We start from the raw sequence: 11,746 nt of genomic DNA, 5'->3' as shown, positions 1-11,746 counted from the left end.
GAATCAGTAGAGATACAGTCAGTAACACAGGGCGCTGGGGGGTGAGGGGTTACTGAGTGACAGTGTGAGGGAGCTGGATTAACATCAGTAGAGATACAGTCAGTAACACAGGGCGCTGGGGGGAGAGGGGTTACTGAGTGACAGTGAAGGGAGCAGGATTAACATCAGTAGAGATACAGTCAGTAACACAGGGTGCTGGGGGGAGAGAGGTTACTGAGTGACAGTGTGCGGGAGGCTGTATTAACATCAGTAGAGATAAAGTCAGTAACACTGGTCGCTGGTGGAGGGGTTACTGAGTGACAGTGTGAGGGAGCTGCATTGGCATCAGTAGAGATACTGTCAGTAACACAGGTTGCTGGTGGAGGGGTTACTGAGTGACAGTGTGAGGGAGCTGGATGGGCGTCAGTAGAGATACAGTCAGTAACACAGGTCGCTGGTGGAGGGATTACTGAGTGACAGTTAGATGGAGCTGGATTTGCATCAGTAGAGTTACAGTCAGTAACACAGGGCGCTGGGGGGAGAGGGGTTACTGAGTGACAGTGTGAGGGAGCTGGATTAACATCAGTAGAGATACATTCAGTAACACTGGGTGCTGTGGGGGGAGGGATTACTGAGTGACAGTGTGAGGGAGCTGGATTAACATCAGTAGAGATACAGTCATTAACACTGGCGCTGGGGGGAGAGGTCTTACTGAGTGACAGTGTGAGGGAGCTAGATTAACATCAGTAGAGATACAGTCAGTTACACAGGGCGCTGGGGGAGAAGGGTTACTGAGTGACAGTGTGGGGGAGCTCGATTAACATCAGTAGAGATACAGTCAGTAACACAGGGCTTGGGGGGAGAGGGGTTACTGAGTGACAGTGAAGGGAACTGGATTAACAACAGTAGAGATACAGTCAGTAACACTGGGTGCTGAGGGAGAGGTGTTACTGAGTGACAGTGTGAGGGAGCTGGATTAGCATCAGTAGAGATACAGTCAATAACACAGGTCGCTGGTGGAGCGGTTACTGAGTGACAGTGTGAGGGAGCTGGATTAACATCAGTAGAGATACAGTCAGTAACACAGGGCGCTGGGAGGAGAGGGGCTACTGAGTGACAGTTTGAGGGAGCTTCATTAACATCAGTAGAGATACAGTCAGTAACACAGGGCGCTGGGGGGAGAGGGGTTACTGAGTGACAGTGTGAGGGAGCTGGATTAACATCAGTAGAGATACAGTCAGTAACACAGGGTGCTGAGGGAGAGGGGTTACTGAGTGACAGTGTGAGGGAGCTGGATTAGCATCAGTAGAGATACAGTCAGTAACACAGGTCGCTGGTGGAGGGGTTACTGAGTGACAGTGTGAGGGAGCTGTATTAACATCAGTAGAGATACAGTCAGTAACACAGGGCACTGGTGGTGGAGGGGGTACTGAGTGACAGTGTGAGGGAGCTGCATTGGCATGATTAGAGATACAGTCAGTAACACAGGTCGCTGGTGGAGGGGTTACTGAGTGACAGTGTGAGGGAGCTGGATTAACATCAGTTGAGATACAGTCAGTAACACAGGGCGCTGGGAGGAGAGGGGCTACTGAGTGACAGTGTGAGGGAGCTGGATTAACATCAGTAGAGTTACAGTCAGTAACAGAGGGCGCTGGGGGGAGAGAGGTTACTGAGTGACAGTGTGAGGGAGCTGTATTAACATCAGTAGAGATACAGTCAGTCACACAGGGCACTGGTGGTGGAGGGGGTACTGAGTGACAGTGTGAGGGAGCTGCATTGGCATGATTAGAGATACAGTCAGTAACACAGGTCGCTGGTGGAGGGGTTACTGAGTGACAGTGTGAGGGAGCTGGATTAACATCAGTAGAGATACAGTCAGTAACACAGGGCGCTGGGGGGAGAGGGGTTACTTAGTGACAGTGTCAGGGAGCTGAATTAACATGAGTAGAGTCACAGTCAGTAACACAGGGCGCTTGGGGGGAGAGGGGTTACTGTGTGACAGTGTGAGGGAGCTGGATTAGCATCAGTAGAGATTCAGTCAATAACACAGGTCGCTGGTGGAGGGGTTACTGAGTGACAGTGTGAGGGAGCTGGATTGGCATCAGAATAGATACAGTCAGTAACACAGGTCGCTGGTGGAGGGGTTACTGAGTGACAGTGTGAGGGATCTGGATTAACATCAGTAGAGATACAGTCAGTAATACAGGGCGCTTGGGGGGAGAGGGGTTACTGAGTGACAGTGTCAGGGAGCTGGATTAACATCAGTAGAGATACAGTTAGTAATACAGGGTGCTTGGGGGAGAGGGGTTACTGAGTGACAGTGTGAGGGAGCTGGATTAACATCAGTAGAGATACAGTCAGTAACACAGGGCGTTGGGGGGAGAACTGTTACTGAGTGACAGTGTGAGGGAACTGGATTGGCATCAGTAGAGATACAGTCAGTAACACAGTGCGCTGGGGGGTGAGAGGTTACTGACTGACAGTGAGAGGGAGCTGTATTAACATCAGTAGAAATACAGTCAGTAACACACGGCAGTGGTGGTGGAGGGGTTACTGGGTGACAGTTTGAGGGCGCTAGATTAACATCAGTAGAGATTCAGTCAGTAACACAGGGCGTTGGGGTGAGAACTGTTACTGAGTGACAGTGTGAGGGAACTGGATTGGCATCAGTAGAGACACAGTCAGTAACACAGGTCGCCGGTGGAGGGGTTACTGAGTGACAGTGTGATGGAGCTGGACTAACATCAGTAGAGATACAGTCAGTAACACAGGGCGCTGGGGGGTGAGGGGTTACTGAGTGACAGTGTGAGGGAGCTGGATTAACATCAGTAGAGATACAATCAGTAACACAGGGCGCTGGGGGGAGAGGAGTTACTGAGTGACAGTGTGAGGGAGCTGGATTGGAATCAGTAGAGATACAGTCAGTAACACAGGTCGCCGGTGGAGGGGTTACTGAGTGACAGTGTGAGGGAACTGGATTGGCATCAGTAGAGACACAGTCAGTAACACAGGTCGCCGGTGGAGAGGTTACTGAGTGACAGTGTGATGGAGCTGGATTAACATCAGTAGAGATACAGTCAGTAACACAGGGCGCTGGGGGGAGAGGGGTTACTGAGTGACAGTGAAGGGAGCAGGATTAACATCAGTAGAGATACAGTCAGTAACACACGGTGCTGGGGGGAGAGGGGTTACTAAGTGACAGTGTGCGGGAGGCTGTATTAACATTAGTAGAGATAAAGTCAGTAACACTGGTCGCTGGTGGAGGGGTTACTGAGTGACAGTGTGAGGGAGCTGCATTGGCATCAGTAGAGATACAGTCAGTAACACAGGTTGCTGGTGGAGGGGTTACTGAGTGACAGCGTGAGGGAGCTGGATGGGCGTCAGTAGAGATACAGTCAGTAACACAGGTCGCTGGTGGAGGGATTACTGAGTGACAGTTTGATGGAGCTGGATTTGCATCAGTAGAGTTACAGTCAGTAACACAGGGCGCTGGGGGGAGAGGGGTTACTGAGTGACAGTGTGAGGGAGCTGGATTAACATCAGTAGAGATACAGTCAGTAACACAGGGTGCTGTGGGGGGAGGGATTACTGAGTGACAGTGTGAGGGAGCTGGATTAACATCAGTAGAGATACAGTCATTAACACAGGCGCTGGGGGAGAAGGGTTACTGAGTGACAGTGTGGGGGAGCTCGATTAACATCAGTAGAGATACAGTCAGTAACACAGGGCTTGGGGGGAGAGGGGATACTGAGTGACAGTGAAGGGAACTGGATTAACATCAGTAGAGATACAGTCAGTAACACTGGGTGCTGAGGGAGAGGGGTTACTGAGTGACAGTGTGAGGGAGCTGGATTAGCATCAGTAGAGATACAGTCAGTAACACAGGTCGCTGGTGGAGCGGTTACTGAGTGACAGTGTGAGGGAGCTGGATTAACATCAGTAGAGATACAGTCAGTAACACAGGGTGCTGTGGGGAGAGGGGTTACTGAGTGACAGTGTGAAGGTGCTGGATTAACATCAGTAGAGATACAGTCAGTAACACAGGGTGCTGGGGGGAGAGGGGTTACTGAGTGACAGTGTGCGGGAGGCTGTATTAACATCAGCAGAGATACAGTCAGTAGCAGAGGGCGCTGGGGGGGTGAGGGGCTACTGAGTAACAGTGTGAGGGAGCTGGATTAACATCAGTAGAGATACAGTCAGTAACACAGGGCGCTGGGAGGAGAGGGGCTACTGAGTGACAGTTTGAGGGAGCTTCATTAACATCAGTAGAGATACAGTCAGTAACACAGGGCGCTGGGGGGAGAGGGGCTACTGAGTGACAGTGTGAGGGAGCTGGATTAACATCAGTAGAGATACAGTCAGTAACACAGGGTGCTGAGGGAGAGGGGTTACTGAGTGACAGTGTGAGGGAGCTGGATTAGCATCAGTAGAGATACAGTCAGTAACACAGGTCGCTGGTGGAGGGGTTACTGAGTGACAGTGTGAGGGAGCTGGATTAACATCCGTAGAGATACAGTCTGTAACACAGGGAGCTGGGGGGAGAGGGGTTACTTAGGTACAGTGTGAGGGAGCTGGATTAACATCAGTAGAGTTACAGACAGTAATAGGATGCTGGGGGGAGAGTGGTTACTGAGTAACAGTGTGGGGGAGCTGGATTAACATCAGTAGAGATACAGTCAGTAACACAGGGCGCTGGGTGGGGAGAGGAGCTACTGAGTGACAATGTGAGGGAGTTGGATTAACATCAGTAGAGATACAGTCAGTAACACAGGGCGCTGGGGGGAGAGGGCTTACTGAGTGACAGTGTGAGGGAGCTGGATTAACATCAGTAGAGATACATTCAGTAACACAGGGCGCTGGGGGGAGAGGGGTTACTGAGTGACAGTGTGAGGGAGCTGGATTAACATCAGTAGAGATACAGTCAGTAACAGGGCGCTGGGGGGAGAGGGGTTACTGAGTGAAAGTGTGAGGGAGCTGGACTAACATCAGTAGAGATACAGTCAGTAACACAGGGCGCTGGGGGGGAGAGGGGTTACTGAGTGACAGTGTGGGGGAGCTGGATTAACATCAGTAGAGATACAGTCAGTAACACAGGGTGCTGTGGGGAGAGGGGTTACTGAGTGACAGTGTGAGGGAGCTGGATTAACATCAGTAGAGATACAGTCAGTAACAGGACGCTGGGGGGAGAGGGCTTACTGAGTAACAGTGTGGGGGAGCTGGATTTACATCAATAGAGATACAGTCAGTAACACAGGGCGCTGGGGGTGGAGAGGAGCTACTGAGTGACAATGTGAGGGTGCTGGATTAACATCAGTAGAGATACAGTCAGTAACACAGGGCACTTGGGGAGAGGGGTTACTGAGTGACAGTGTGAGGGAGCTGGATTAACACCAGTAGAGATACAGTCAGTAACACAGGGCGCTGGGGGGAGAGGGGTTACTGAGTGACAATGTGAGGGTGCTGGATTAACATCAGTAGAGATACAGTCAGTAACACAGGGCGCTGGGGGGAGAGGGGTTACTGAGTGACAGTGTGAGGGAGCTGGATTAACATCAGGTGAGATACATTCAGTAACATAGGGCGCTGGGGGGAGAGGGGTTACTGAGTGACAGTGTGAGGGAGCTGGATTAACATCAGTAGAGATACAGTCATTAACACAGGGCGCTGGGGGGGGTGAGGGGTTACTGAGTGACAGTGTGAGGGAGCTGGATTAACATCAGTAGAGATACAGTCAGTAACACAGGGCACTGGGGGGAAAGGGGTTACTGGATATCAGTGTGAGGGAGCTGGATTAACATCAGTAGAGATACAGTCAGTAGCACAGGGTGCTGGAGGAGAGGGGTTACTGAGTTACAGTGAGAGCGCTGGATTAACATCAGTAGAGATACAGTCAGTAACACAGGGCTCTGGGGGGAGAGGGCTTACTGAGTGAAAGTGTGAGGGAGCTGGACTAACATCAGTAGAGATACAGTCAGTAGCACAGGGTGCTGGAGGAGAGGGGTTACTGAGTTACAGTGAGAGCGCTGGATTAACATCAGTAGAGATACAGTCAGGAGCACAGGGTGCTGGGGGGAGAGGGGTTACTGAGTGACAGTGTGAAGGAGCTGGATAAACATGAGTAGAGATACAGTCAGTAACACAGGGCGCTGGGGGGAGAGAGGTTACTGAGTGACAGTGTGAGGGAGCTGGATTTACATCAGTAGAGATACAGTCAGTAACACAGGGCGCTGGGGGGAGAGAGGTTACTGAGTGACAGTGTGAAGGAGCTGGATAAATATGAGTAGAGATACAGTCAGTAACACAGGGCGCTGGGAGTAGAGAGGTTACTGAGTGACAGTGTGAGGGAGCTGGATTAACATCAGTAGAGATACAGTCAGTAACACAGGGCGCTGGGGGGAGAGGGGTTACTGAGTGAAAGTGTGAGGGAGCTGGACTAACATCAGTAGAGATACTGTCAGTAACAGAGGGTGCTGTGGGGAGAGGGGTTACTGAGTGAAAGTGTGAGGGAGCTGGACTAACATCAGTAGAGATACTGTCAGTAACACAGGGCGCTGTGGGGAGAGGGGTTACTGAGTGACAGTGTGAGGGAGCTGGATTAACATCAGTAGAGATACAGTCAGTAACACAGGGTGCTGGGGGGAGAGGGGTTACTGAGTGACAGTGTGAGGGAGGCTGGATTAACATCAGTAGAGATACAGTCAGTAACACAGGGCGTTGGGGAGAGCGGGTTTACTGAGTGGCAGTGTGAGGGAGCTGGATTAACATCAGTAGAGATACAGTCAGTAACAGGACGCTGGGGGGAGAGGTCTTACTGAGTAACAGTGTGGGGGAGCTGGATTTACATCAGTAGAGATACAGTCAGTAACACAGGGCGCTGGGGGGAGAGGGGTTACTGAGTGACAGTGTGAGGGAGCTGGATTAACATCAGTAGAGATACAGTCAGTAACACAGGGTGCTGAGGGAGAGGGGTTACTGAGTGACAGTGTGAGGGAGCTGGATTAGCATCAGTAGAGATACAGTCAGTAACACAGGTCGCTGGTGGAGGGGTTACTGAGTGACAGTGTGAGGGAGCTGGATTAACATCCGTAGAGATACAGTCTGTAACACAGGGAGCTGGGGGGAGAGGGGTTACTTAGGTACAGTGTGAGGGAGCTGGATTAACATCAGTAGAGTTACAGACAGTAATAGGATGCTGGGGGGAGAGTGGTTACTGAGTAACAGTGTGGGGGAGCTGGATTAACATCAGTAGAGATACAGTCAGTAACACAGGGCGCTGGGTGGGGAGAGGAGCTACTGAGTGACAATGTGAGGGAGTTGGATTAACATCAGTAGAGATACAGTCAGTAACACAGGGCGCTGGGGGGAGAGGGCTTACTGAGTGACAGTGTGAGGGAGCTGGATTAACATCAGTAGAGATACATTCAGTAACACAGGGCGCTGGGGGGAGAGGGGTTACTGAGTGACAGTGTGAGGGAGCTGGATTAACATCAGTAGAGATACAGTCAGTAACAGGGCGCTGGGGGGAGAGGGGTTACTGAGTGAAAGTGTGAGGGAGCTGGACTAACATCAGTAGAGATACTGTCAGTAACAGAGGGCGCTGTGGGGAGAGGGGTTACTGAGTGACAGTGTGAGGGAGCTGTATTAACATCCGTAGACATACAGTCAGTAACACAGGGAGCTGGGTGGAGAGGGGTTACTGAGTGACAGTGTGAGGGAGGCTGGATTAACATCAGTAGAGATACAGTCAGTAACAGGACGCTGGGGGGAGAGGGCTTACTGAGTAACAGTGTGGGGGAGCTGGATTTACATCAATAGAGATACAGTCAGTAACACAGGGCGCTGGGGGTGGAGAGGAGCTACTGAGTGACAATGTGAGGGTGCTGGATTAACATCAGTAGAGATACAGTCAGTAACACAGGGCGCTGGGGGGAGAGGGGTTACTGAGTGACAGTGTGAGGGAGCTGGATTAACACCAGTAGAGATACAGTCAGTAACACAGGGCGCTGGGGGGAGAGGGGTTACTGAGTGACAATGTGAGGGTGCTGGATTAACATCAGTAGAGATACAGTCAGTAACACAGGGCGCTGGGGGGAGAGGGGTTACTGAGTGACAGTGTGAGGGAGCTGGATTAACATCAGGTGAGATACATTCAGTAACATAGGGCGCTGGGGGGAGAGGGGTTACTGAGTGACAGTGTGAGGGAGCTGGATTAACATCAGTAGAGATACAGTCAGTAACACAGGGCACTGGGGGGAAAGGGGTTACTGGATATCAGTGTGAGGGAGCTGGATTAACATCAGTAGAGATACAGTCAGTAGCACAGGGTGCTGGAGGAGAGGGGTTACTGAGTTACAGTGAGAGCGCTGGATTAACATCAGTAGAGATACAGTCAGTAACACAGGGCTCTGGGGGGAGAGGGCTTACTGAGTGAAAGTGTGAGGGAGCTGGACTAACATCAGTAGAGATACAGTCAGTAGCACAGGGTGCTGGAGGAGAGGGGTTACTGAGTTACAGTGAGAGCGCTGGATTAACATCAGTAGAGATACAGTCAGTAACACAGGGTGCTGGGGGGAGAGGGGTTACTGAGTGACAGTGTGAAGGAGCTGGATAAACATGAGTAGAGATACAGTCAGTAACACAGGGCGCTGGGGGGAGAGAGGTTACTGAGTGACAGTGTGAGGGAGCTGGATTTACATCAGTAGAGATACAGTCAGTAACACAGGGCGCTGGGGGGAGAGAGGTTACTGAGTGACAGTGTGAAGGAGCTGGATAAATATGAGTAGAGATACAGTCAGTAACACAGGGCGCTTGGGTGTGAGGGGTTACTGAGTGACAGTGTGAGGGAACTGGATTAACATCAGTAGAGATACAGTCAGTAACACAGGGCGCTGGGAGTAGAGAGGTTACTGAGTGACAGTGTGAGGGAGCTGGATTAACATCAGTAGAGATACAGTCAGTAACACAGGGCGCTGGGGGGAGAGGGGTTACTGAGTGAAAGTGTGAGGGAGCTGGACTAACATCAGTAGAGATACTGTCAGTAACAGAGGGTGCTGTGGGGAGAGGGGTTACTGAGTGAAAGTGTGAGGGAGCTGGACTAACATCAGTAGAGATACTGTCAGTAACACAGGGCGCTGTGGGGAGAGGGGTTACTGAGTGACAGTGTGAGGGAGCTGGATTAACATCAGTAGAGATACAGTCAGTAACACAGGGTGCTGGGGGGAGAGGGGTTACTGAGTGACAGTGTGAGGGAGGCTGGATTAACATCAGTAGAGATACAGTCAGTAACACAGGGCGTTGGGGAGAGCGGGTTTACTGAGTGGCAGTGTGAGGGAGCTGGATTAACATCAGTAGAGATACAGTCAGTAACACAGGGTGCTGGGGGGAGAGGGGTTACTGAGTGATATTGTGAGGGAGCTGGATTAACATCAGTAGAGATACATTCAGTAAGACAGGGTGCTGGGGGGAGAGGGGTTACTGAGTGACAGTGTGAGGGAGGCTGGATTAACATCAGTAGAGATACAGTCAGTAACAGGACGCTGGGGGGAGAGGTCTTACTGAGTAACAGTGTGGGGGAGCTGGATTTACATCAGTAGAGATACAGTCAGTAACACAGGGCGCTGGGGGGAGAGGGGTTACTGAGTGACAGTGTGAGGGAGCTGGATTAACATCAGTAGAGATACAGTCAGTAACACAGGGTGCTGAGGGGCAAGGGGTTACTGAGTGACAATGTGAGGGAGGCTGGATTAACATCAGTAGAGATACAGTCAGTAACACAGGGCGCTGGGGGGAGAGGGCTTACTGAGTAACAGTGTGGGGGAGCTGGATTTACATCAATAGAGATACAGTCAGTAACACAGGGCGCTGGGGGTGGAGAGGAGCTACTGAGTGACAATGTGAGGGTGCTGGATTAACATCAGTAGAGATACAGTCAGTAACACAGGGCGCTGGGGGGAGAGGGGTTACTGAGTGACAGTGTGAGGGAGCTGGATTAACATCAGTAGAGATACAGTCAGTAACACAGGGCGCTGGGGGGAGAGGGGTTACTGAGTGACAGTGTGAGGGAGCTGGATTAACATCAGGTGAGATACATTCAGTAACATAGGGCGCTGGGGGGAGAGGGGTTACTGAGTGACAGTGTGAGGGAGCTGGATTAACATCAGTAGAGATACAGTCATTAACACAGGGCGCTGGGGGGGGTGAGGGGTTACTGAGTGACAGTGTGAGGGAGCTGGATTAACATCAGTAGAGATACAGTCAGTAACACAGGGCACTGGGGGGAAAGGGGTTACTGGATATCAGTGTGAGGGAGCTGGATTAACATCAGTAGAGATACAGTCAGTAGCACAGGGTGCTGGAGGAGAGGGGTTACTGAGTTACAGTGAGAGCGCTGGATTAACATCAGTAGAGATACAGTCAGTAACACAGGGCTCTGGGGGGAGAGGGCTTACTGAGTGAAAGTGTGAGGGAGCTGGACTAACATCAGTAGAGATACAGTCAGTAGCACAGGGTGCTGGGGGGAGAGGGGTTACTGAGTGACAGTGTGAAGGAGCTGGATAAACATGAGTAGAGATACAGTCAGTAACACAGGGCGCTGGGGGGAGAGAGGTTACTGAGTGACAGTGTGAGGGAGCTGGATTTACATCAGTAGAGATACAGTCAGTAACACAGGGCGCTGGGGGGAGAGAGGTTACTGAGTGACAGTGTGAAGGAGCTGGATAAATATGAGTAGAGATACAGTCAGTAACACAGGACGCAGGGGGGTGAGGGATTACTGAGTGACAGTGTGAGGGAGCTGGATTAACATCTGTAGCGATGCAGTCAGTAACACAGGGCGCTGGGGGGTGAGTGGTTACTGAGTGACAGTATGAGGGAGCTGGATTAACATCAGTAGAGATACAGTCAGTAACACAGGGCGCTTGGGTGTGAGGGGTTACTGAGTGACAGTGTGAGGGAACTGGATTAACATCAGTAGAGATACAGTCAGTAACACAGGGCGCTGGGAGTAGAGGGGTTACTGAGTGAAAGTGTGAGGGAGCTGGACTAACATCAGTAGAGATACTGTCAGTAACAGAGGGCGCTGTGGGGAGAGGGGTTACTGAGTGACAGTGTGAGGGAGCTGTATTAACATCCGTAGAGATACAGTCAGTAACACAGGGAGCTGGGGGGAGAGGGCTTACTGAGTGACAGTGTGAGGGAGCTGGATTAACATCAGTAGAGATACAGTCAGTAACACAGGGCGTTGGGGAGAGCGGGTTTACTGAGTGGCAGTGTGAGGGAGCTGGATTAACATCAGTAGAGATACAGTCAGTAACACAGGGTGCTGGGGGGTGAGGGGTTACTGAGTGACAGTGTGAGGGAGCTGGATTAACATCAGTAGAGATACAATCAGTAACACAGGGCGCTGGGGGGAGAACTGTTACTGAGTGACAGTGTGAGGGAACTGGATTGGCATCAGTAGAGACACAGTCAGTAACACAGGTCGCCGGTGGAGGGGTTACTGAGTGACAGTGTGATGGAGCTGGATTAACATCAGTAGAGATACAGTCAGTAACACAGGGCGCTGGGGGGTGAGGGGTTACTGAGTGACAGTGTGAGGGAGCTGGATTAACATCAGTAGAGATACAATCAGTAACACAGGGCGCTGGGGGGAGAGGAGTTACTGAGTGACAGTGTGAGGGAGCTGGATTGGAATCAGTAGAGATACAGTCAGTAACACAGGTCGCCGGTGGAGGGGTTACTGAGTGACAGTGTGAGGGAACTGGATTGG

The sequence above is a fragment of the Cetorhinus maximus genome, unplaced genomic scaffold, assembly GCF_964194155.1.
Source record: "Cetorhinus maximus unplaced genomic scaffold, sCetMax3.hap1.1 HAP1_SCAFFOLD_800, whole genome shotgun sequence".
In the NCBI taxonomy this organism is placed as follows: Eukaryota; Metazoa; Chordata; class Chondrichthyes; order Lamniformes; family Cetorhinidae; genus Cetorhinus; species Cetorhinus maximus.
Note: the sequence above shows the minus strand (reverse complement) of the source record.